The 21,208-nt window shown below is 48.7% G+C and overlaps 1 pseudogene; it reads right to left on the bottom strand.

Moving 5' to 3' along the window:
• The window catches only part of LOC101613744, a 68,140-nt pseudogene extending 50,693 nt beyond the window's left edge, over nucleotides 1–17,447 (bottom strand).
• Between the last annotated feature and the right edge of the window lie 3,761 nt (nucleotides 17,448–21,208).

The following is a 21,208-nucleotide window of genomic DNA, read 5'->3' as shown; positions in this document are numbered from 1 at the left end:
ATGCCAAACTGGCAGAATTCATTCATCCACATCTTCTTAGCCCTCAAGTGTACAGGCCCAGCAGTGAGGGTTCATGCAGGCTGGCCCTAACTACATGGGCCTGATCTTAGCTGGGCGTGGCTCCACTCCGCCCTGTTCTGTTCCTCTCTCTAGGGTGAGCAGGCTAGCTCAGGCAGGCACTTCGCATGGCCGGCGGGGTGTCACACAGAAGACTTCGCGCCATGGCAATCTTATGGGCAATGACCAGAACCGCACCAGAGCCACACCCATTTCCACTGGTCAAATGGTCACACGGAGATTCTGAGAGGTGCCAAGCCCCTCCCTTCTGCAGGTGGAAGGCAGTGAGCGGTTACAGGGTCAGCACCTGAGGGCACACGGACGGGGCTCAGCCCCACGGACGTTATTTCAAAGGAGGACTCAATGAGGGTCACTTCAGATAAAATGGCTTGATGAAAATATTGCTGTAATGCCCTGATCATCTCTTTACCTTCTCATAGTATCTGCTAACATAATAATATTTAAAGAGCCTTTCCTCAAAATAGCTCAAATTATATCCAAGTTTGGCAAATTTCACTAACACGGAAAAAGCATTCCGAATGTCATCTGAGCATAACATCCGGCTTAATATGAGTTCTTCAGGAAAAAAAAAAAAAATGAGAAACATGGAATCAGTGCCTGGACTGGAAAGGGTTATCCAAGTTCAAAACCATGAAAATGTCAACATGTGCTTCAAATTAAATACAAGTTGCACATCCTTAATCCTCTAATTTCTCAGGAGAGATGCCTTCTATGGCTGCAAAGAGTGCTTGGAATTGTTGAGAATTCATATCATTATGAATTATTGAAAACCTATAAAATATAAGAGCTTTAAAAAAATTATCAAAGTATACTCCTTTATATCAAAAGCATCATTACTGTTTAATCAGAAGACTTAAGATTTGTCTTTTGGCATTTTTAGTATAAGCCACCCATGTGACCCAGTAAAGTAACAGTACTTCATCCTGAGCCCACAGCTCTTTTTTAAAAAATATATATTTTTTATTTTTATTTATTTGAGAAAGAGAGAGAGAGCATCCACTGCAAATGAACTGTGTGTGTGCCCCTCATGCTTCTGGCTTATATGGGCCCTGCGGAATCGAACAGGGATTCTTAGGCTTCGTAGGCAAGCGCCTTAGCCAGTAAGCCATCGCTCCAGCACCACTGAGCCCACAACTCTTATTCACAACTTTGCACACAAATGTTGGCTTCAAAATTACATAATGTCTTTCCAGTCATTTGTTTTCACAATGTAAACTAGAACCACTTTGACAAATATTAGAATTTATGTTCAAAGTTACAACTGGAAAAATAAATAATTTCTTCTTCAGCTTTTTGTATAAGAAGGCATCTAAACCCATGCCTGTAGACTGTTTCTACCTCTGTGGGATAAACCCAAAAGAGATAGAAGATAAGGACAACAGCATCCTCAAGAGACAGATGGCACATCAGGAAAGCAGCATGATTGCATGGGTCATGTTGGCTTGAAGTTGCATAGAGTAAACTGGCTACTTGTAGCTACTGACTTTTACCACTTTTGAATGTGTCTTCTTATATGGAAAGTAAACCCTGTTTTCGCTATCTTCTCTGAACCTTCCCACTGTAATCTGGGTGCCTCACAAAATACACGTCTTGTTGGTAGACGGGTGGGTCCACCAATGTGTAGCCTCACAGCTGATCTGCTTATGAGACCTGTGATCTGAATAGGCAATCCAATTGAGAAGAGCTCACGTCTGACGGAACTGACACTTATTCACATAACTATCCCCACACCTGAGTTTATCCCACACCTCTGTCTATCCCCACACTGTGTCTATCCTACACTGTGTCTATCCCACACATGTGTCTATCCCCACACTGTGTCTATCCTACACTGTGTCTATCCCACACCTGTGTCTATCCCCACACTGTGTCTATCCCACACCTGTGTCGATCCCACACCTGTGTCTATCCCACACAGTGTCTATCACACACCTGTGTCTATCCCACACCTGTGTCTATCCCACACCTGTGTCTATCCCACACCTGTGTCTATCCCACACCTGTGTCTATCCCCACACCTGTGTCTATCCCACACCTGTGTCTATCCCACACTGTGTCTATCCCACACCTGTGTCTATCCCACACCTGTGTCTATCCCACACCTGTGTCTATCCCACACCTGTGTCTATCCCACACCTGTGTCTATCCTACACTGTGCCTATCCCACACCTGTGTCTATCCCACACCTGTGTCTATCCCACACCTGTGCCTATCCCACACCTGTGTCTATCCCACACTGTGTCTATCACACACCTGTGTCTATCCCACACCTGTGTCTATCCTACACTGTGTCTATCCCACACCTGTGTCTATCCCTCACTGTGTCTATCCTACACTGTGTCTATCACACACCTGTGTCTATCCTACACTGTGTCTATCCCACACTGTGTCTATCCCACACCCGTGTCTATCCCCACACCTGTGTCTATCCCACACCTGTGTCTATCCCACACTGTGTCTATCCCACACCTGTGTCTATCCCACACCTGTGTCTATCCCACACCTGTGTGTATCCCACACCTGTGTCTATCCCACACCTGTGTCTATCCCACACCTGTGTCTATCCTACACTGTGTCTATCCCACACCTGTGTCTATCCCACACCTGTGTCTATCCCACACCTGTGTCTATCCCACACTGTGTCTATCCCACACCTGTGTCTATCCCCACACCTGTGTCTATCCTACACTGTGTCTATCCCACACCTGTGTCTATCCCACACCTGTGTCTATCCCCACACCAGTGTCTATCCCACACCTGTGTCTATCCCCACACCTGTGTCTATCCCACACTGTCTATCCCACACCTGTGTCTATCCCACACTGTGTCTATCCCACACCTGTGTCTATCCTACACTGTGTCTATCCCACACCTGTGTCTATCCCACACCTGTGTCTATCCCACACCAGTGTCTATCCCACACCAGTGTCTATCCCACACCTGTGTCTATCCCCACACCTGTGTCTATCCTACACTGTGTCTATCCCACACCTGTGTCTATCCCACACCTGTGTCTATCCCCACACCAGTGTCTATCCCACACCAGTGTCTATCCCACACCTGTGTCTATCCCCACACCTGTGTCTATCCCACACTGTCTATCCCACACCTGTGTCTATCCCACACTGTGTCTATCCCACACCTGTGTCTATCCCACACTGTCTATCCCACACCTGTGTCTATCCCACACCTGTGTCTATCCCCACACCTGTGTCTATCCTACACTGTGTCTATCCCACACCTGTGTCTATCCCACACTGTGTCTATCCCACACCTGTGTCTATCACACACCTGTGTCTATCCCACACCTGTGTCTATCCCACACTGTGTCTATCCCACACCTGTGTCTATCCCACACCTGTGTCTATCCCACACCTGTGTCTATCCCACACTGTGTCTATCCCACACCTGTGTCTATCACACACCTGTGTCTATCCCACACCTGTGTCTATCCCACACCTGTGTCTATCCCCACACCTGTGTCTATCCCACACCTGTGTCTATCACACACCTGTGTCTATCCCACACCTGTGTCTATCCCCACACCTGTGTCTATCCTACACTGTGTCTATCCCACACCTGTGTCTATCCCACACCTGTGTCTATCCCACACCTGTGTCTATCCCACACCTGTGTCTATCACACACCTGTGTCTATCCTACACTGTGTCTATCCTACACTGTGTCTATCCCACACCTGTGTCTATCCCCACACTGTGTCTATCCCACACCTGTGTCTATCCCACACCTGTGTCTATCCCACACCTGTGTCTATCCCACACCTGTGTCTATCCCACACCTGTGTCTATCCCACACTGTGTCTATCCCCACACCTGTGTCTATCCCCACACTGTGTCTATCCCACACCTGTGTCTATCCCACACCTGTGTCTATCCCACACCTGTGTCTATCCCCACACTGTGTCTATCCCACACCTGTGTCTATCCCACACCTGTGTCTATCCCACACTGTGTCTATCCCCACACTGTGTCTATCCCCACACTGTGTCTATCCCACACCTGTGTCTATCCCACACCTGTGTCTATCCCACACCTGTGTCTATCCTACACTGTGTCTATCCCACACCTGTGTCTATCCCACACTGTGTCTATCCCACACCTCTGTCTATCCCACACCTGTGTCTATCCCACACCTGTGTCTATCCCCACACTGTGTCTATCCCACACCTGTGTCTATCCCACACCTGTGTCTATCCCACACCTGTGTCTATCCCACACCTGTGTCTATCCCACACCTGTGTCTATCCCACACCTGTGTCTATCCCACACTGTGTCTATCCCACACCTGTGTCTATCCCACACCTGTGTCTATCACACACCTGTGTCTATCCCACACCTGTGTCTATCCCACACCTGTGTCTATCCCACACCTGTGTCTATCCTACACTGTGTCTATCCCACACCTGTGTCTATCCCACACCTGTGTCTATCCCACACCTGTGTCTATCCCACACCTGTGTCTATCCCCACACCTGTGTCTATCCTACACTGTGTCTATCCCACACCTGTGTCTATCCCACACCTGTGTCTATCCTACACTGTGTCTATCCCACACCTGTGTCTATCCCACACCTGTGTCTATCCCACACCTGTGTCTATCCCACACTGTGTCTATCACACACCTGTGTCTATCCCACACCTGTGTCTATCCCACACTGTGTCTATCACACACCTGTGTCTATCCTACACTGTGTCTATCCCACACTGTGTCTATCCCACACCTGTGTCTATCCCACACCTGTGTCTATCCCACACCTGTGTCTATCCCACACCTGTGTCTATCACACACCTGTGTCTATCACACACCTGTGTCTATCCCCACACCTGTGTCTATGCTACACTGTGTCTATCCCACACCTGTGTCTATCCCACACCTGCGTCTATCCTACACTGTGTCTATCCCACACCTGTGTCTATCCCACACCTGTGTCTATCCCACACCTGTGTCTATCCCACACTGTGTCTATCACACACCTGTGTCTATCCCCACACTGTGTCTATCCCACACCTGTGTCTATCCCACACCTGTGTCTATCCCACACCTGTGTCTATCCTACACTGTGTCTATCCCACACCTGTGTCTATCCCACACCTGTGTCTATCCCACACTGTGTCTATCCCACACCTGTGTCTATCACACACCTGTGTCTATCCCCACACCTGTGTCTATCCCACACCTGTGTCTATCCCACACCTGTGTCTATCCCACACCTGTGTCTATCCCACACCTGTGTCTATCCCACACCTGTGTCTATCCCACACCTGTGTCTATCCCCACACCTGTGTCTATCCCACACCTGTGTCTATCCCACACCTGTGTCTATCCCACACCTGTGTCTATCCCACACCTGTGTCTATCCCACACCTGTGTCTATCCCACACCTGTGTCTATCCCACACCTGTGTCTATCCCACACCTGTGTCTATCCCACACCTGTGTCTATCCCCACACTGTGTCTATCACACACCTGTGTCTATCCTACACTGTGTCTATCCCACACCTGTGTCTATCCCACACCTGTGTCTATCCCCACACCTGTGTCTATCCCACACCTGTGTCTATCCCACACCTGTGTCTATCCCACACCCGTGTCTATCCCACACCTGTGTCTATCCCACACCTGTGTCTATCCCACACCTGTGTCTATCCCACACTGTGTCTATCACACACCTGTGTCTATCCCACACCTGTGTCTATCCCCACACCTGTCCCTGTTTCCACACTTCCTGTGCCTATCTATCCCTGCACCTGTATCCCACAACACTTTCTCTGGCAGACACAAAGTCAATGCCCCCCACCCGAGTAAGAGGCTCGTTGACTGCACAGAATGCCATCCCGTGAAGCTTACTGTGCTGCATGCTAGCTAATGCTTGAATCAGCTCTAGTTCCCTGAAGCCCCCTCCCCAGGCAGAGTGCCCTTGGGCACTTCCTCACTGGGCACTTGGTATTGCAGGATGTGCTAGAGCCAAACCCGCTCCTCCATGCCCAGGCCACCGTGTGTGATACAGTGTGTGGGAAAGGGGCCTTGCCAGAGGCCTGAGGCCTACAGAGGGCATTTCCACCACTGGTAACTGGGACATCAAGACATGAATCAGGGTTAAAGGCCCAACTGTGGGTACAGAACAAAGGGGGTGAGAGTCGTGAACTTGTGGGAGTTCACAGAGGCCTACACCTGGCTCACAACACACACCCACACACACACACACACACACACACCTGGGGGAGTTCGGTGGTGTGCTAGGCCACAGATGCCAAGCTTCCTGGGAGCTCTTTTCTACTTAGACTGCAAACAAGTCATATGTAGGGACCGTTCTGCTCCTCCAGGGAGAGATGCAAGATACATGTCATGTCACTTCTGAGAAGGCCAGATAAAACCCATATTCGCAGCACAAAGAGGGAGACTGGCTTCAAACTTAAACTCAGGAAGGCTCTTGTTGCAGCAGGTTAGCATTGCTGGCAGAAAACACCTGACCAAGAGCAGCTTGTGGGAGAAAAGCGTTTGTTTTGTCTTACAGACTCAAGGGGAAGCTCCATGATGGCAGGGGAAAGTGATGGCATGAGCAGAGGGTGGACATCACCCCCGGCCAATAAAAGATGGACGATAGCAACAGGAGAGTGTGCCAAACACTGGCAAGGGGAAACCTGCTATAACACCCTTAAATCTGCCCCCAACAATACACTGCCTCCAGGAGGCGTTAATTCCCAAATCTCCATCAGCAGGGAACCTAGCATCCAGAACACCTAAAGTTTATGGGGACAACTGAATCAAACCACCACAGCTCTGTGTGACGTACGGTTCTGTGGAAGGGACAGCAGAGGTAAAGGTTCAAAGGACAGGCCATTCAGGGGCAGAAGCTCTCCTGCTGCTTCGAAGAAGAGGACCTCCATCCAGTTCGAGAAAAATGGGGGGACCCTGAGGGCTTGTGTTGCTGTCTTCCTTCACCCGGCACGGACCCAGCACGGACGCACGTTTACAAATGTTCCTCTGTAATGACAACGACCTTTGATGTCAGTTTACTGGTGCTGAAGTCACTGACGTGACGTCACCCTCACAACTGCACTGCACAGCACAGAACTACTGTTATATCTGTGCATATGTGTATGTTTATGTGGGGGTACATGAGTACAGCGCCCACATGTATGTGTGTGCACATGCTTGGGGAGAACAGGGCATCACTCCTCAGGAATGACAGCCACATTTTACTTTGTTTGATTTGTGTGTGTGTGTGTGTGTGTGTGTGGTAGGTTCTCACTCTGTCCCAGGCTGACCTGGAATTTACCATGTAGTCTCAGGGTGGCCTCGGACTCACAGTGATCCTCCTACATCTGCCTCTGAGTGCTGGCATTAAAGGTGTGTACCGCCACCACACCGGGCTATGCCCACCTTTTTATTGACCCAGGGTCTCTTGGTGTCTGGAGCTTGCCAGTTGGATTAGACGGGCTTCTGGCTATCTCCACAGACCCTCCCATCTTGGGCTGCCCACGGCTGGGGTGACAGGCATGCACCGCCGTGCCCAGCTCGCTCACATGGGTGCTGGGGTATAACTCAGGTCCTTGTGCGGGTAAGGCCACCATCTTTGCCAACTGAGAGGTCTCCCAGGCCCGAACCTCAGGAACTGAACATCTTGTAATGGCTTATTTGAAATTAAGTGGAGATACAGTCAACATGCTCAAAAGGGGTTGCACATAAAATGTGTAAGATGAATGAGGTGCAAGAGAATTTTAATAACTGCTGCTTTGTGCTATAAATATGCTTTCCTTCTGAAAAATCGAATATCGCCCAATGAGAGCAGTTATAGGACCTCTTATTTCCATGCTCCGACATCCAGTAATTCTCATTATTTTCCCATTATGAACACTTCACATAAATAGGCCCATTAAAACGTGCCCAACTCCATTTCTTTCCCTTGTTTAATGCATGCGCTCCAATGAGGTTTGAACAGAGTACGTTTCTGATATTAAAGATAAAGTGTTTCCATCTTCTGAAATTTCCTTGGCTTGGACCCATTATGCTCAACTGTGGTTGGTTCAGTATTTAATTATGTTCCCCTAGCACCAATAAACCTGTGTAAAAATATCCACCTAATTGGAACCTGCTTTAGAATGTTTTCTTGATATTTTAAGAGTGTATGGACTTCGTACTGCAATGTGAGCATGTGTTATATGCACATGGCCCGTACTCTCTTCCTTGGACAAAGACACAGACTCCCTTCCACCTTTAGCTCCTTACATAGAAGTTAGAGTATTTAAAGCAAGAGTTGGACAAGGTGCAAAGCGACATCTCTCACATTGATGTCAAACGTAGCTCTCACCTCAAAAGGAATTAGAGAGTTTATTCTAAGGCAAACATGAGTGACCATGGTATGGGAATATGGAGTAGGGTTACCTGAATAATGTCTTCTGATGTGGGAGCAGTTTCATGAAGTTTTTGTAGTCACAAAACAAGAGAAAGTTAAAAAAAAAAAAAAAAAAAAAAAAAAAGCTCAAGGTATTTTCCAAATATCTTGGTCAGAATGTCAGCTAGGCAACTTTCAAGAAAGTGGGAAAATCTCTGCTCCAGGTCTTAGCTATTCCGGGATGCCATTTTGATCTTCTGTGCTGGTGGGCTGTCACACATTCCAAAGGTCCTTCCTGGGAGTTGAAAGATGTTAGGTCAGGCTTAGAAGTGGACAATTGGTGGACATTAAATGGAATATAGGCCACCCAAGATAATGAGGCTCTGGACCTGCAACATTCCGAATGTCCACAATTGCATTCAGCCAATCAACCTAGTAGAATCTTTGACATAGGTGGCTTTTTTCTAGGACATTTATTTATTTACTTATTTTGCTGACAATGTCCCTGGCACTATCCCCCACAGCCTGGTAGCTTACTCAGGTGCTCTAATCCCTGGCAGATGAAGGAAGTAACCATGTGATTGTCCATCTTACTGGAGGTACTGACTCTGTGTAGACTTTGAGGCTGAAGGACAATTGCCCTAAGATGTGTGGACCTTTGTTCATATCTGTGATGCTCAAAAACAAGCAGAAAGCTCAACAGAGGATTAAAAAATAATGGGGCTGGGTGTGGTGGTGGACATCTTTAACCCTAGCACTCGGGGGGCAGAGGTAGGAAGATCACCATGGATTCGGGGCCAGCCTGAGACTACATAGTGAATTCCAGGTCAGCCTGGGCTACAGCTAGAGCCTATCTGGAAAAAGCAAAAGCAAAAGCAAAGAAAGGTAATGAGCAGATAACTGAATGGACATAGAGATAGATGAATGAATTTGTGACAGAGTGCAGTGAATGCAGACGTCTGTGGCCTGGCCATGGGCTGGGATTCACAATGGATGAGCATAGCAAATGACACGATGCTTTGCTCTGTCTTGGCACTTTCCCTCCTGCAAAGGGGTCAACACAGGCTGAGAATTCCGGTGTGGTCAGCAAGTTTAATTCTCAGAGGTAGACATGGCAGGTCTCTGCGCTATTATCTCCAATTACTGTGTGGACCCACGTTGAATAAAATAGTTATCACTTCATGCGTCCAAGATGTTTCACAACCCTTATCTCATTTTGTTTTTTTAAAAGAAGACAGAATCAGGGAATAATTTGGTGTCCTCTTCAATTAATCTCCAATGTTTTTAATGTACTACATTTTTCAACTATTTTATTTTATTTTATTTTTTGTTTATCCAGCAGTAATTGCTGTTTCTTTCTTGTGGAAGCAATTTTTAAAATCACCAATTAACATACACGGTTCCTTTGTGAATTGTCCATAGACATTTTCATCAGGCTTTCGGAACCCATGCTGTCCTAATTCCAAAGCTGGACCGGGGACAAGCATGACTTCAGTGTCCAGAGCACGGCAATAGGAGACAAACAGCAGAGAAGGGGAAGACGGCAAGAACAAATTCTGCTCATTAAAACGCGGTGGCGAGCTCATTTCGCCCACCCAGCCCTCCCTCCGCAGGGATGCTAACGGGAATGAAAGTTCCAGAGCGGATGCAGGGAGACAGGCTTGGAGAAAAGAGCTCCCAGGAACAGGCTAGAGACCGGCCTCTCACGGCTTGCTCTCTCTCTCCAGACGCTGTCTCTCGAACTCGTGTTTGCTTTAAAATATATATATTTTTTATTTTTAATTTTATTTTATTTGAGAGCGACAGACACAGAGAGAAAGACAGATAGAGGGAGAGAGAGAATGGGCGCGCCAGGGCTTCCAGCCTCTGCAAACGAACTCCAGACGCGTGCGCCCCCTTGTGCATCTGGCTAACGTGGGACCTGGGGAGCCAAGCCTCGAACTGGGGTCCTTAGGCTTCACAGGCAAACGCTTAACCGCTAAGCCATCTCTCCAGCCCTCGTGTTTGCTTTAAAGTATGTGTGGGCTGCGGGAGGATGAGAGTGAGCGTGTGATGTGAGGATGAGTGTGTGCAGGCCTGGTAAACTGCTGAGGATCCGGTGCCCAGCTCGGCCCCAGCACCGCGCCTCCCGCCCACTCTCTCGAGCGCCCCCCTGCTGGACGCACTTTGCCACCGCAGAAGAACTCGCGCCCGTCTGCGTGGGGGAGGCCCTCCATAGCGGGTACTTAGACACATGGTTCCCACTGCCTCCTACAACGAGCACACAGAGCCTTCCTCCAAGGACGCTCGCGTGCTTTTCTCTCAGTCTGGAAAAGGCAAGAAGTCTGCCCGCTGGCTGCCGTGCGCACAGGTGCCCGTGAGGCCCACGGTCTCCTGCACTTTTTTTTTAAAATTTATTATTTGAGAGCGACAGACACAGAGAGAAAGACAGATAGAGGGAGAGAGAGAGAATGGGCGCGCCAGGGCTTCCAGCCTCTGCAAACGAACTCCAGACGCGTGCGCCCCCTTGTGCATCTGGCTAACGTGGGACCTGGGGAGTCGAGCCTCGAACCAGGGTCCTTAGGCTTCACAGGCCAGCGCTTAGCCGCTAAGCCATCTCTCCAGCCCAGTCTCCTGCACTTTTGCCGCCCCCACCCACCTGAGCTGCCTCGATGGCTTGCAGTTTCCTTTGGCTTTAATCATTCTGGGGCTCTGTCCTGTCACCTGCTGTGCCCGCTGTCTGTGCCAGTTTTGCATCACTTGCAAATCTCCTAAGCTTACTTTCTGAGCCTTCGTCCAAACCACTGAGGGAAGCCAGTCATGTGATGGGGAGCACGGCGCAGCCACACGCTGTTGGGCCTGCCCCTTCTGCTTGACCCCCACTAATTAGTGGAGGTCTTTGGGCGGGCTGGGGATGCAGCCCTGACTGCGTGTTCTCATGGAGTGTCCTGGGACATCCAAAGGACACTACGTGCCGTGTGAAGCAGGGAGCCCGAGCCCAGGTACTGCCGATGTTCCAGGTGAGAAGCCCGCCTCGCTCAGAGAGCTTTGCATCAAGCTGCGGGGCGACAAAGCTGCTTACTGCGCAATAACACGTTGCTGCATTTTGTGAAGTGAACCGGGCAGGGCCCTGCGCCCAGTGTCCCCCTGTACAGTGCTCATTGGCTTGTTCACAAGTCCTTCTCCATTGCCAGTCGTGGTCCACCTTCAACCAACTGGCCCCTCAACTCAGGATTGCATCTTTCTGCCAGCTGTGAAATTGGAAAAAGACTGGTCTCCTCTACGCATCTGGCTTCCGTCCCATAATTCAAAATTTTCTTATGAGACGTAACTCCTCTCCCTACCTGTGGACGGTCCCTTACCCTGGGGCTGTGGTGAGGCCAGTCTGAGGATTCACACTGGCCTGGGACATGGGATGTTCTATTAACTCCCTCTGTGGGGTGCAGAGCTGCCTTCCTCACACGTGTTCCCTGCTCAGTGTGAAGCATCGTTCCTCAGAGATGATGGGACATGCTCATCTCTCTCTGCTCCCCAGGGAAGACCTATCCCCTCCTTTCTCTACCCGCTCCACAATTATCAGGTAGTCTGTCTGATGACTAGTAGTCACGTGGAGGAATTGTCAAAAAGCTGAAAATGGGGACAAATTTAAGGGAGTTGTCTCCCCCACTTTAAATTTATGGAGAGTCAAAGTAAAGTAAGGCATACTAAATCACAGATGGAATGAACTGTCACTGCTTTATAAAACTAGAACCTGGAACACAGAGGTGACAAGATATAAGTTATAGCTTTAAAATTCAAGTTGCTAAAAGGACCTGAAAAGTTAAATGCAAAATTGATGACATTCTATTGGATCTCATGGATAATATTAAAATATATAAAAACAATCATTTACATATTAATTATAGTAATCATTGAATAGTTGTTTGAGTGTTTTATGATCATATCGCAAAAGTGTCAAAACTACAAGAAAAATAGTACATGTGTGTCCCTCCTGCCTCTCTCAGAGGGATGCAGGATGCAATGGTTTCTTGTGCCAGCTGCGTTCCAAGTCCCTGACTGGTTTGGCAAATCTCTGGTAATCAGTCCCTATTCTCCTGGCCAGCCACCTGGCCAGGCGGAAGCTGAGGGGAGAAGTGAAAAGGGTGGAGTGGATTATGTTCTCAACATGACTTCAGTCTGCTGTAACGCAGGCTCTGAGCTCCTGAGTGCACACATATTTGCAGAGGGTGTGTGATGGATTTAGCAAGGCTATTCAGGTCAAGCAATCTGAGATTTTCTTTCATTTAAAGTTTAGGAAGAGATGCCTTTAGCAAAATCTTGAATTTAGGATCTTGTGTCAGTATTCCTAAAAAGTAAAATAAGTCAGTTTAAAGCCTGCAATACTAATGTGGGATGGAGCTGGTTGAGAGATAGGTCAGTGCATGTACATAAATACTGCCCCTAGAATCTAGCCATAGTCAGGCTCAACATATGGCCTTTATATTCTCTTTCTTTACTATTGGACATTTTTTTGGTGAGGGGGTTGAGGTAGGGTCTCATTCTGACCCAGGCTGACCTGGAATTCACTCAGTAGTCTCAGGTTGGCCCTGAACTCACAGTGATCCTCCTAATCTGGGATTAAAGGCATGTGCCACCACAGCTGGCTGGACAGTTATTTTTTAATTAATTAATTAATTAATTTGAAAGAGAATGGGTTCAGTAGGGCCTCCTGCCACTGCAAATGAACTCCAGAAGCATGTGCCACCTTGTGCATTTGGCTTACGTGGGTCCTGGAGAATCGAGCCTGGAACCGGGGTTATTAGGCTTCACAGGCAAGCGCTTAACCACTAATCAGTCTGTCCAGCCCCCATCAGACAGGTTAGGGAGCTGCTAATCAAATAGGGTGCTTTTTTCATCTCGCATGGACAATCAATCATCAGTTAGCAAATCGCTTTAGTGATCATCACGTTCCAGGCGCGGAAGGAGACGGGCCGGATGACACAGGGCACTTTGTCAGAGGTCTCCCCTCTCCCATCCCTAAATCTGAACAGGGAGTAATTTCCCAAGGCAACATCCACAGCCAAAGGCAAGAGTCCTCGACGTAGAAATCTAGACAGCAGCGGGCTGGGGAGATGGCTTAGTGGATAATGTGCTTGCCACTCGAGCCTGAGTAACCGGGTCTACATCAAAGCCACAAGTCACGGAAACACCTTGACAGTGAGGCGGGAGGTGAAACGGGACAGTTTCCTGGGGGCTCGCTGAGCAGCTGCGGGGCAAACACAGCAGTGACGAGAAGTGTGGACGGCACAAACTGTCGCCTGAAAGTTGTCCATTGGCCTCGGCATGCGTGCCGCAGCACCGTATTCCCACATCTACACACCAGCAACAGATAATGTGCACATTATGAAAGGTACTTAAGATACACAGCACACGGCACATGCATCTCTTGGCCATGCTATTCTGAAGGCAGGGGACGGATGCATGGGCAACGCATCCATGCGAGCCTGGTAAACAAAGCAAAACAGAAAGCCAGCCCTTGCTCACGGTCCTGCCCAAAGCAACGGTCCCCATCAAAGGCAGGTACAACCAACACAACATCCACGGCTCTGACCTGAAGGCTCTTCCCAAAGGCAATACTAATAAGGCAGGAGAGGGCCTGGAGAAATGGCTTAGTGGTTAAGGCCTGCGAAGCCCAAGGACTCAGGTTCGGTTCCCCAGTGCCCACATACAGCCAGATGCACAAGGTGATGCATGCATCTAGAGTTCATTTGCAGTGGCTAAAGGCTCTGGCATGCCTCTTCTCTCTCTCTCTCTCTCTCTCTCTTAAACAAATAAAATACTTTTTAAAAAGAAGGCAGGAGAAAATGATGCTGACACTGCCAGGGGTTAATGATCAATGATGCTGACACACTCCCGTCTCAGGGGGTTTACTCTGGCGCCAAACACAAGTGACCACAGGCCAGGAACTGATTCAGTTTACTGCAAACGCCATGCTTCAATGTAGTAACAGTTTCATGAAGGGTTTATGGTTACAGAACCAAAGGCAGTCATAAATCTAGGCACTTCTCAAACACATCAGTTGGAAGATTACGGAGGTAAGTTACCGTAAATCGAGGAGATCCTTGTCATGGGCCTGACAAATCATGTGACATCCTTAGCTTTTGGATGGGGGAAGCTGGGGCTCGGAAGCTTTCCAAAGGGTTTACCTAGTGGTCATAAGGATGGATGTGCGGTCAAGCACAGGGGTGGGCAATGTGTGGCTATTAAGGGTGCTGAAGATAACCCAAGATAATGTGGCTCCTGACTTGTAATATTCCCACTCTGTACAGTCATGGAAGTTCTCATTAGTCAGGTAGCCATGGGTCGTTGTGCCACAGGTGAGCATTGTCACCTGGGAACTTCCCACTCGGTCTGAAGACACTTGACGTGTGATAATCTCAAATGGAGAGACACAGACATGTAAATTGACCACAGGCAAAGGAAGATCGATGCAAAACAACAGGACACATAAGGAAATAAAGCTTGTGGGCTGGAGAGATGAGTCAGTGGTTAAGGCATTTGCCCATAAAGCTTAATGAGCCAGTTTGGTTCCCCAGTACCCACATAAAGCCAGATGCACAAAGTGGTACATACATCTGGACTTCATCTGCAGTGGACAGGGACTCTGGTATGCTCTCTCTGTTTCTCTCTCTCTCTCTCTCTCTCTCTCTCTCTCTGTCTCTCAGGGATGGTGCCACATGCCTTTAATCCCAGCACTTGCAAGGCAGAGATAGGATAGCTGTGAGTACAAGGCAAGTATGAAACTACATAGTGAATTCCAGGTCAGCGTTGGCCAGAGTGAGACCCTACTTGAAACCCGCACCCCCCCCCCCCATGAAGAATGAGAATGCACGGGAGAGAGAGAGCTTCTTTTCTTGGAAGAGTCTGGGATTCGATTATTTCCCTGATAGAAAGAAATGAGAAAGGAAGCAGTGTACTAATTACCTTGTTTCCCAGCGATGCCCTGCGAGGACATCCGGCGTGGGCTGATCCTACTCCCCGTGGGCTCTAGCTACTGCTAAAGAGCATTGGCTTACCAGCATCCATTTCCAACTCAACGTAGATAAATGCATCATGAGGACATGAGGCTCAAGTTTCTTACATCAAATCTCCACATGGCGTGCTTCCAGAAATCCAGAAAATTCCACCGTGACAGAAGGAAAGAAGTTCAAACTGCCTTTGGTAACTAGTTTTTCTTTCCGTTTTGAAAGTGAGTTGAGCTTAATACACACAGAAGCAGATTTTCCCTCATTGTCTTCCTCCACGACTGCATGTTCTGAGGTCACAAAAAAAAGTGTCCTGTTCTGCCACCTGACCCTCACTTCAGGGCAAATGTGTGGATGCTGGAATGGGCGGCACGTGCGTCTTCCCAAGACCTTAGGTGAGGATTCTGTGGACAGATGCACACAGAGCTAGGGCGCTGGCCCTTCCTGAGAGGGGATTTCCCGATTATAGCCTATTTTAATACCCCATGCTCCGTAAGCCATTCCTTTGAAGTCTTCCTGGTGTCTTGTTCTGCCTTGGGCTTCCTAAGTTGCTGACTAGAAGCTGTAATTTAGCGTCCTTTCACAAATCTATTTTGCCTGTGTGACTGCTTTGTCAGAGAGAAAGCTGTTTAGCCGGAGGCTCTGCAAGCACAGGCCGTTTTCACCTACACTGGGTGGGAGTGCCCTCTGAGCCGGCCGGGAGAAGGACTGAGTCCTGGATGTGCTCCAGGAGGCCCACAGATGCTTCCCTCTGCTCTCCATCTACAGTGAGGACATGTCCGCCTGTCAGCTGAGCACAGCTGCTCTCGTTGGCTCCGGGTGAGCAGACGAAGGCTGGCTCTCCTTGGCCCCACTGGCAAAGATGCGTGACCTGGGTTAATGCAGGCGGCCCCCATGGAGGCAGGGAGTCCTGCACAGACACTTTCAGAAGGACCAGGATTTGCCTGGCTTTTCCTTTTGGCCTTATTGTTTATTTTGAGAAAGAGAGAAATAAATAAAAAAACAAAGAGAGAGTGAGAGAAAAAATGATGAACGCCAGGGCCTTCAGCCTCTGTGAATGCATTCCAGACATATGTGTCCCCTTGTGTGCATGTGTGACATTGCACGCTTGTGTCAGTGTGAGTCTGGCTATGTGGGACCTGTGGATTCGAACATAAGTTCCTGGGCTTCACATGCAAGTGCCTCAACCTCTAAGCCATTTCTCCAGCCCTCTTTTTTCTTTTTTAGTGGAATACTTTGTAAGCATCTTCAGGCCACCCAAGCACCTACTTAGTTCAGTCAAACCAAACATGGGAGTCACCATGAAACCCTGAAGGAACATGCTCCTCTTGGCTTTCGCTAAGTGGCAGAATGAATTTGTTCAAGAAGTCATACATCTTCCAGACTCAAAGTGGCCATGGGATTTGTAGCCTCACAGTGGCTGATGCTACATACACAAGAGGAAAAATGGTAACATCGAAATAGAAGAGAGACCAGTTTGAAAGAAGGGATTAGTGGAGGGAGAGTTAAGGAAGGGAAAAAGGAGAGTGGTGTTGGGGGTTCTATGGTCATGGTATATTCTCTATACCTATGGAAGTTGTTAATAAAAAGTTTTTTTTTTAATGTCATGCAAACTGTAACAGTTATGTCCATGTTCAAGAAACATCTCACCACCTTGCCTCATTGTGGACACACATGCCACCCATGAGCAGATCAAGGTTAAGAGGATTCACACACGTGCCGCCCATGAGCAGATCAAGGTTAAGAGGGCCCCTAGAAGTAAACTGAAAGAGGCTGAAGACAGTAATGTCCTTGAGTCTAGTGGGGAGAATAGGGGAGGTTGGTTTTTCCCTGCAGCCTTTGTCTTGCTGAAGGTCAGAAATGTTAAAAGAAGGGTCTAGTCTTTTCTTATTGCTTCTTCCACCAGGACCACTCCTTTTTCTAGAAGAGAAGATTACTCCCTCCCAAGATGAGGTGACTCCCTTTCCAGGAAACCTGCAGAAGCACCTAGGCACATGGTGTGAGAAATAGACTGACCACCACAGCCTTCATCGAGACGATTCCCATAAAAGACCCAAGTCAGAGAGAGCAGGTGGGCTTTCCAGGGACCCCTCGTGCTTCACAGTAGGAGTTCTGCCTTTTTTCCTCCCTTAGACTCTACAATAAAAATCCCTCTAAAATTTCACCCTCTGTGGCCTGGGGATTTCATTCATCAAATTCATAAAACAAGATCCTAGAGGCTACTGACTCAGTAGAACTTCTGCGTGGCCATGAGTGTCCAGAGGCTAATTCCTGGGTTACAGCCCAGCCAAAAACTGGAAAAAAGGCTCTGTCGCTCTCAAAGACATTCCCAGTTCCCTCATCGCCCACTCATCAGGAACACCTTTTATACTTCCACGAGAAAACAAGGAGCCACTATCTACGCCACTGAGCACCCTACAATTAGCAGCAGCCTCCCTCCTGTGCCTCGCCTGTGGCCTGTCTGTACACTGGTATCTGTGCACGCGTGTGAGCCTTCAAATGTCATCACCACCCCATCCAAAAGCAGCTGCCACCACCCAAGTTCGAAACACAGCTACACGAATAGGGCAGAAAATAAAGCCACATGCGCCAGCACCGGCCACCATGCTGGGCTCGCCCTGGGTCCTTCCTCTGCGGTGTAGCTTGCTGAGGGCAGGGTGAGCGTCACTGTGCTTTCAAGCAGCATGGTGACTTAACTCGCCAGCTGACTGTCAAACCTGCATACAATTCTTTTTTTTTTTTTTTTTGGTCTCAGGCAGCAATCTGTGATGTCAGCTGCCGTGCAAAGCAGATCTGTGCTCCTTGGATGTAGAAAGTCTCACCAGGACCTGCTTGCAAGACGCATCCTGGTGGAAGGCATACATTGGTGACTCTTCCCAGAGTGGACTGGGATTGCTGGAAGTAGGGCAGGCACCAGGGTGGGTGAGGCAGCCCACTTGCCTCAGAGCTCATCGCTTCCCACAGCTTTGCAGGAACATAGCTTTCATTTTCAAAATACACAAGGCTCACCAGGTGCAGTGGTGCAGACCGTTAATCCCAGCACTTGAGAGGCAGAGGTAGGAGGGTCACTGCAAGTTTGAGGCCAGACTGAGACTACAGAGTGAGTTTCCAAGTCAGCCTGGATGAGAGTGAAATCCCACCTCAGAAACACAATAGGCAAACAAAAAATACACTAGACTATTTCTACTAGTAAAAGAACTTTGGCATTATGTGGTTATTGTCATTGTTTATTATTCTTTTTTTTAAAATTATTTATTTATTTATTTGAAGCTACAGACACAGAGAGAAAGACAGATAGAGGGAGAGAGAGAGAATGGGCGCGCCAGGGCTTCCAACCTCTGCAAACGAACCCCAGACGCATGTGCCCCCCTTGTGCATCTGGCTAACGTGGGACCTGGGGAACCGAGCCTCGAACCGGGGTCCTTAGGCTTCACAGGCAAGCGCTTAACCGCTAAGCCATCTCTCCAGCCCCATTGTTTATTATTCTTATTATGCTTTTCTATGTTTGGTGTGTGCACGTGTGTTCACATGTATGTGGGTGCACAGGCACATGTGTATGCATACATGTAGAGCTGCATGTTTTGAGACATGGTTTCTCACTGGTCTGGAGCTCACCAGCTAGGCTGTACTGGCTGACCGGTGAGCCCCAGAGATCTGCCTCTCTCACCTCCCCAGAGCAGGGATTGTGAGTGCACACTGCCACACCTGGCATTCTTATGTGGTGGTGAGAACAGAGCTCCGTCCTCATATTTGCAAGGCAAGGGCTTTACCTACTGAGTGCCTGCCCAGCCTGGCACCATCATCATCATCATCCTCACCCCTGAATGAAAATCAGTGAGCAAATTGTTTTAATAAAGAACGATGACCCTGGTCCACTCATGAAGCAGGCTGCATTTCCCATAGCAACAATTTAATCCTTTGTGTATAACCATCTTCAAGGTTTATAAAGTACATGAGAATAGTGTGCACTGAACACATGATGAAACAGGATGTAATCACAAGTGCGCTCACAGAAGCATCTCCGTGTCTTCACTACTCCTGTATCTGGAAGACAGCCTCCTCATCTAGGCAAAAAGAGGGAGTCAAACTTTATACGTGTCCTTTGACATTTCTGTTTGCTCATCTAGCCACATTTAGCACCAATTCAAAAGGTGCATGGATGTGGCCGGAACCCAGGAAATTTGGTGCTACCCAGACCTGCAACAACAGGACATTTTCCACACAACCCGCACGTGTCCACTGAGCCCAGCGGGGAAAGTTGTCCGTGCTCATGTGTTACTGAAACTCGGAAGACTGATATAGGAGTCAGCTTCACGCTGCTGGGATGAACCTTCAGAAGAGGCATGGGTATGGAAGGAAGGGAAGGTATTTGCAGCTTGCAGAGTCAGGGGAAGGTCCATAATGCCAGGAACAACTGGCCCCCTTTCACAGGCCCACCCTGAGAGTGAACCTGCACCCAAGGCAAGCCTGCTTCAGTAACCTGAGGCAGAACTCTACTCCGGCATCTGCATATCTTTTAGACTGGGATTCCAGATCCAACCCCTTGCCTTAGGGCTGGACCGTAGGATCTGCCTGCAGTGACCCCTCCTCCAGCCCAGGGGCTGCAGATCCAAATTACCAACTTTAATAAACTTCTGAATCTATTGGGGGATCTGCATTCAAACCAGCGTAGTAGGTAAGAGAGTATCACTGTTCTCTGAGCACCTGGCCAGGGCAGGAACGGTGCACGATGGGGCTGTGAACCTGCAGGAGCACGTGGGTGGTTTCCAGGAGAGCGCCTGGATGACGTGAGTCAGGCATAGCTTTTGTGGCTAGTCCAGTGAGAACTGGACATCTCATGATGAAGGCCTCAAGACGCCTTGTAAAATCAGACACTGCTCCTGAGCAACGTAGGGACACCCGCAGGTAGTCTGCGCCTACGAAGGTCATACCATGCGCATCCCAGAGCCCACAATGACGGCTAATGTTGACTGATACTCTGGTCAGGCCACTGGTACTGCCCGCTCTGGTTCTGTGTGAGGGCGGAGGGACAGTCAGTCTGAGCACGGGAGAGTGTGTTACAGTGACCCCCGCTCTTTACATGCCAGCAGACCCCTCCGGCTGTAGTCCTAAAGTCACCTCCAGACATTGTCAATTTCCTCTGCAAAGCAAAAATACACCCCGCTCGGGAATTGTGAAAGAAACTCAGAAAGAGACACAAGTTGAATAGCTTTCATCCAGGAGCTAAGGCGGCAGGGAAGCACAGACATTAGGGTGGAGAGGAGCTCAACTCCGAACACAGACCAGAACCGTGGAGGGGGCCGAGCAGGCCCAGGGAGGGATCAGCGCGTGGGAACGTTAACGGGAAGTGCAGGGCCATGAGGCTGCTGGTCAAACCAACTTGAAGGCCACGGTGATCTGAGCTGAGCTAGGCAGTGGATGAGGAATTTAATCAGATGCTGGGATATTCTGACTAAACCAATGAGAAATTTGCCAAAATTATGTAATGAAAGTCCACCAAGGGTAGATAGGAAAGGCCAAGGTCAAAGCCTTGATGAGAAGGGAGCTTACACAAGCTCTACAGAAAGGGGTGTGTTTCTAGATTCACTGTCAGTCAACGTAACAGAACCACGTAACACCTATGTGTTTACTTAAAGGCTGATGAGAACATAGAAATCACCCAAGACTGGGCTGCCTCTTGTCAGAAACCCTGTCATGCCATCTAGCTTTCTGGTCTCTGTCCCTCAGTGTACTGGGGACCTAAGATCAGTTTACTTGTTCGTGATAGGGTTTTCCATGAACAAAGCAACTCA

Source organism: Jaculus jaculus, chromosome 20 (genome assembly GCF_020740685.1).
Source record: "Jaculus jaculus isolate mJacJac1 chromosome 20, mJacJac1.mat.Y.cur, whole genome shotgun sequence".
NCBI lineage: Eukaryota > Metazoa > Chordata > Mammalia > Rodentia > Dipodidae > Jaculus > Jaculus jaculus.
The sequence above is the reverse complement of the archived record's forward strand: the minus strand, read 5'-3'. Positions and strand labels throughout refer to the sequence as shown.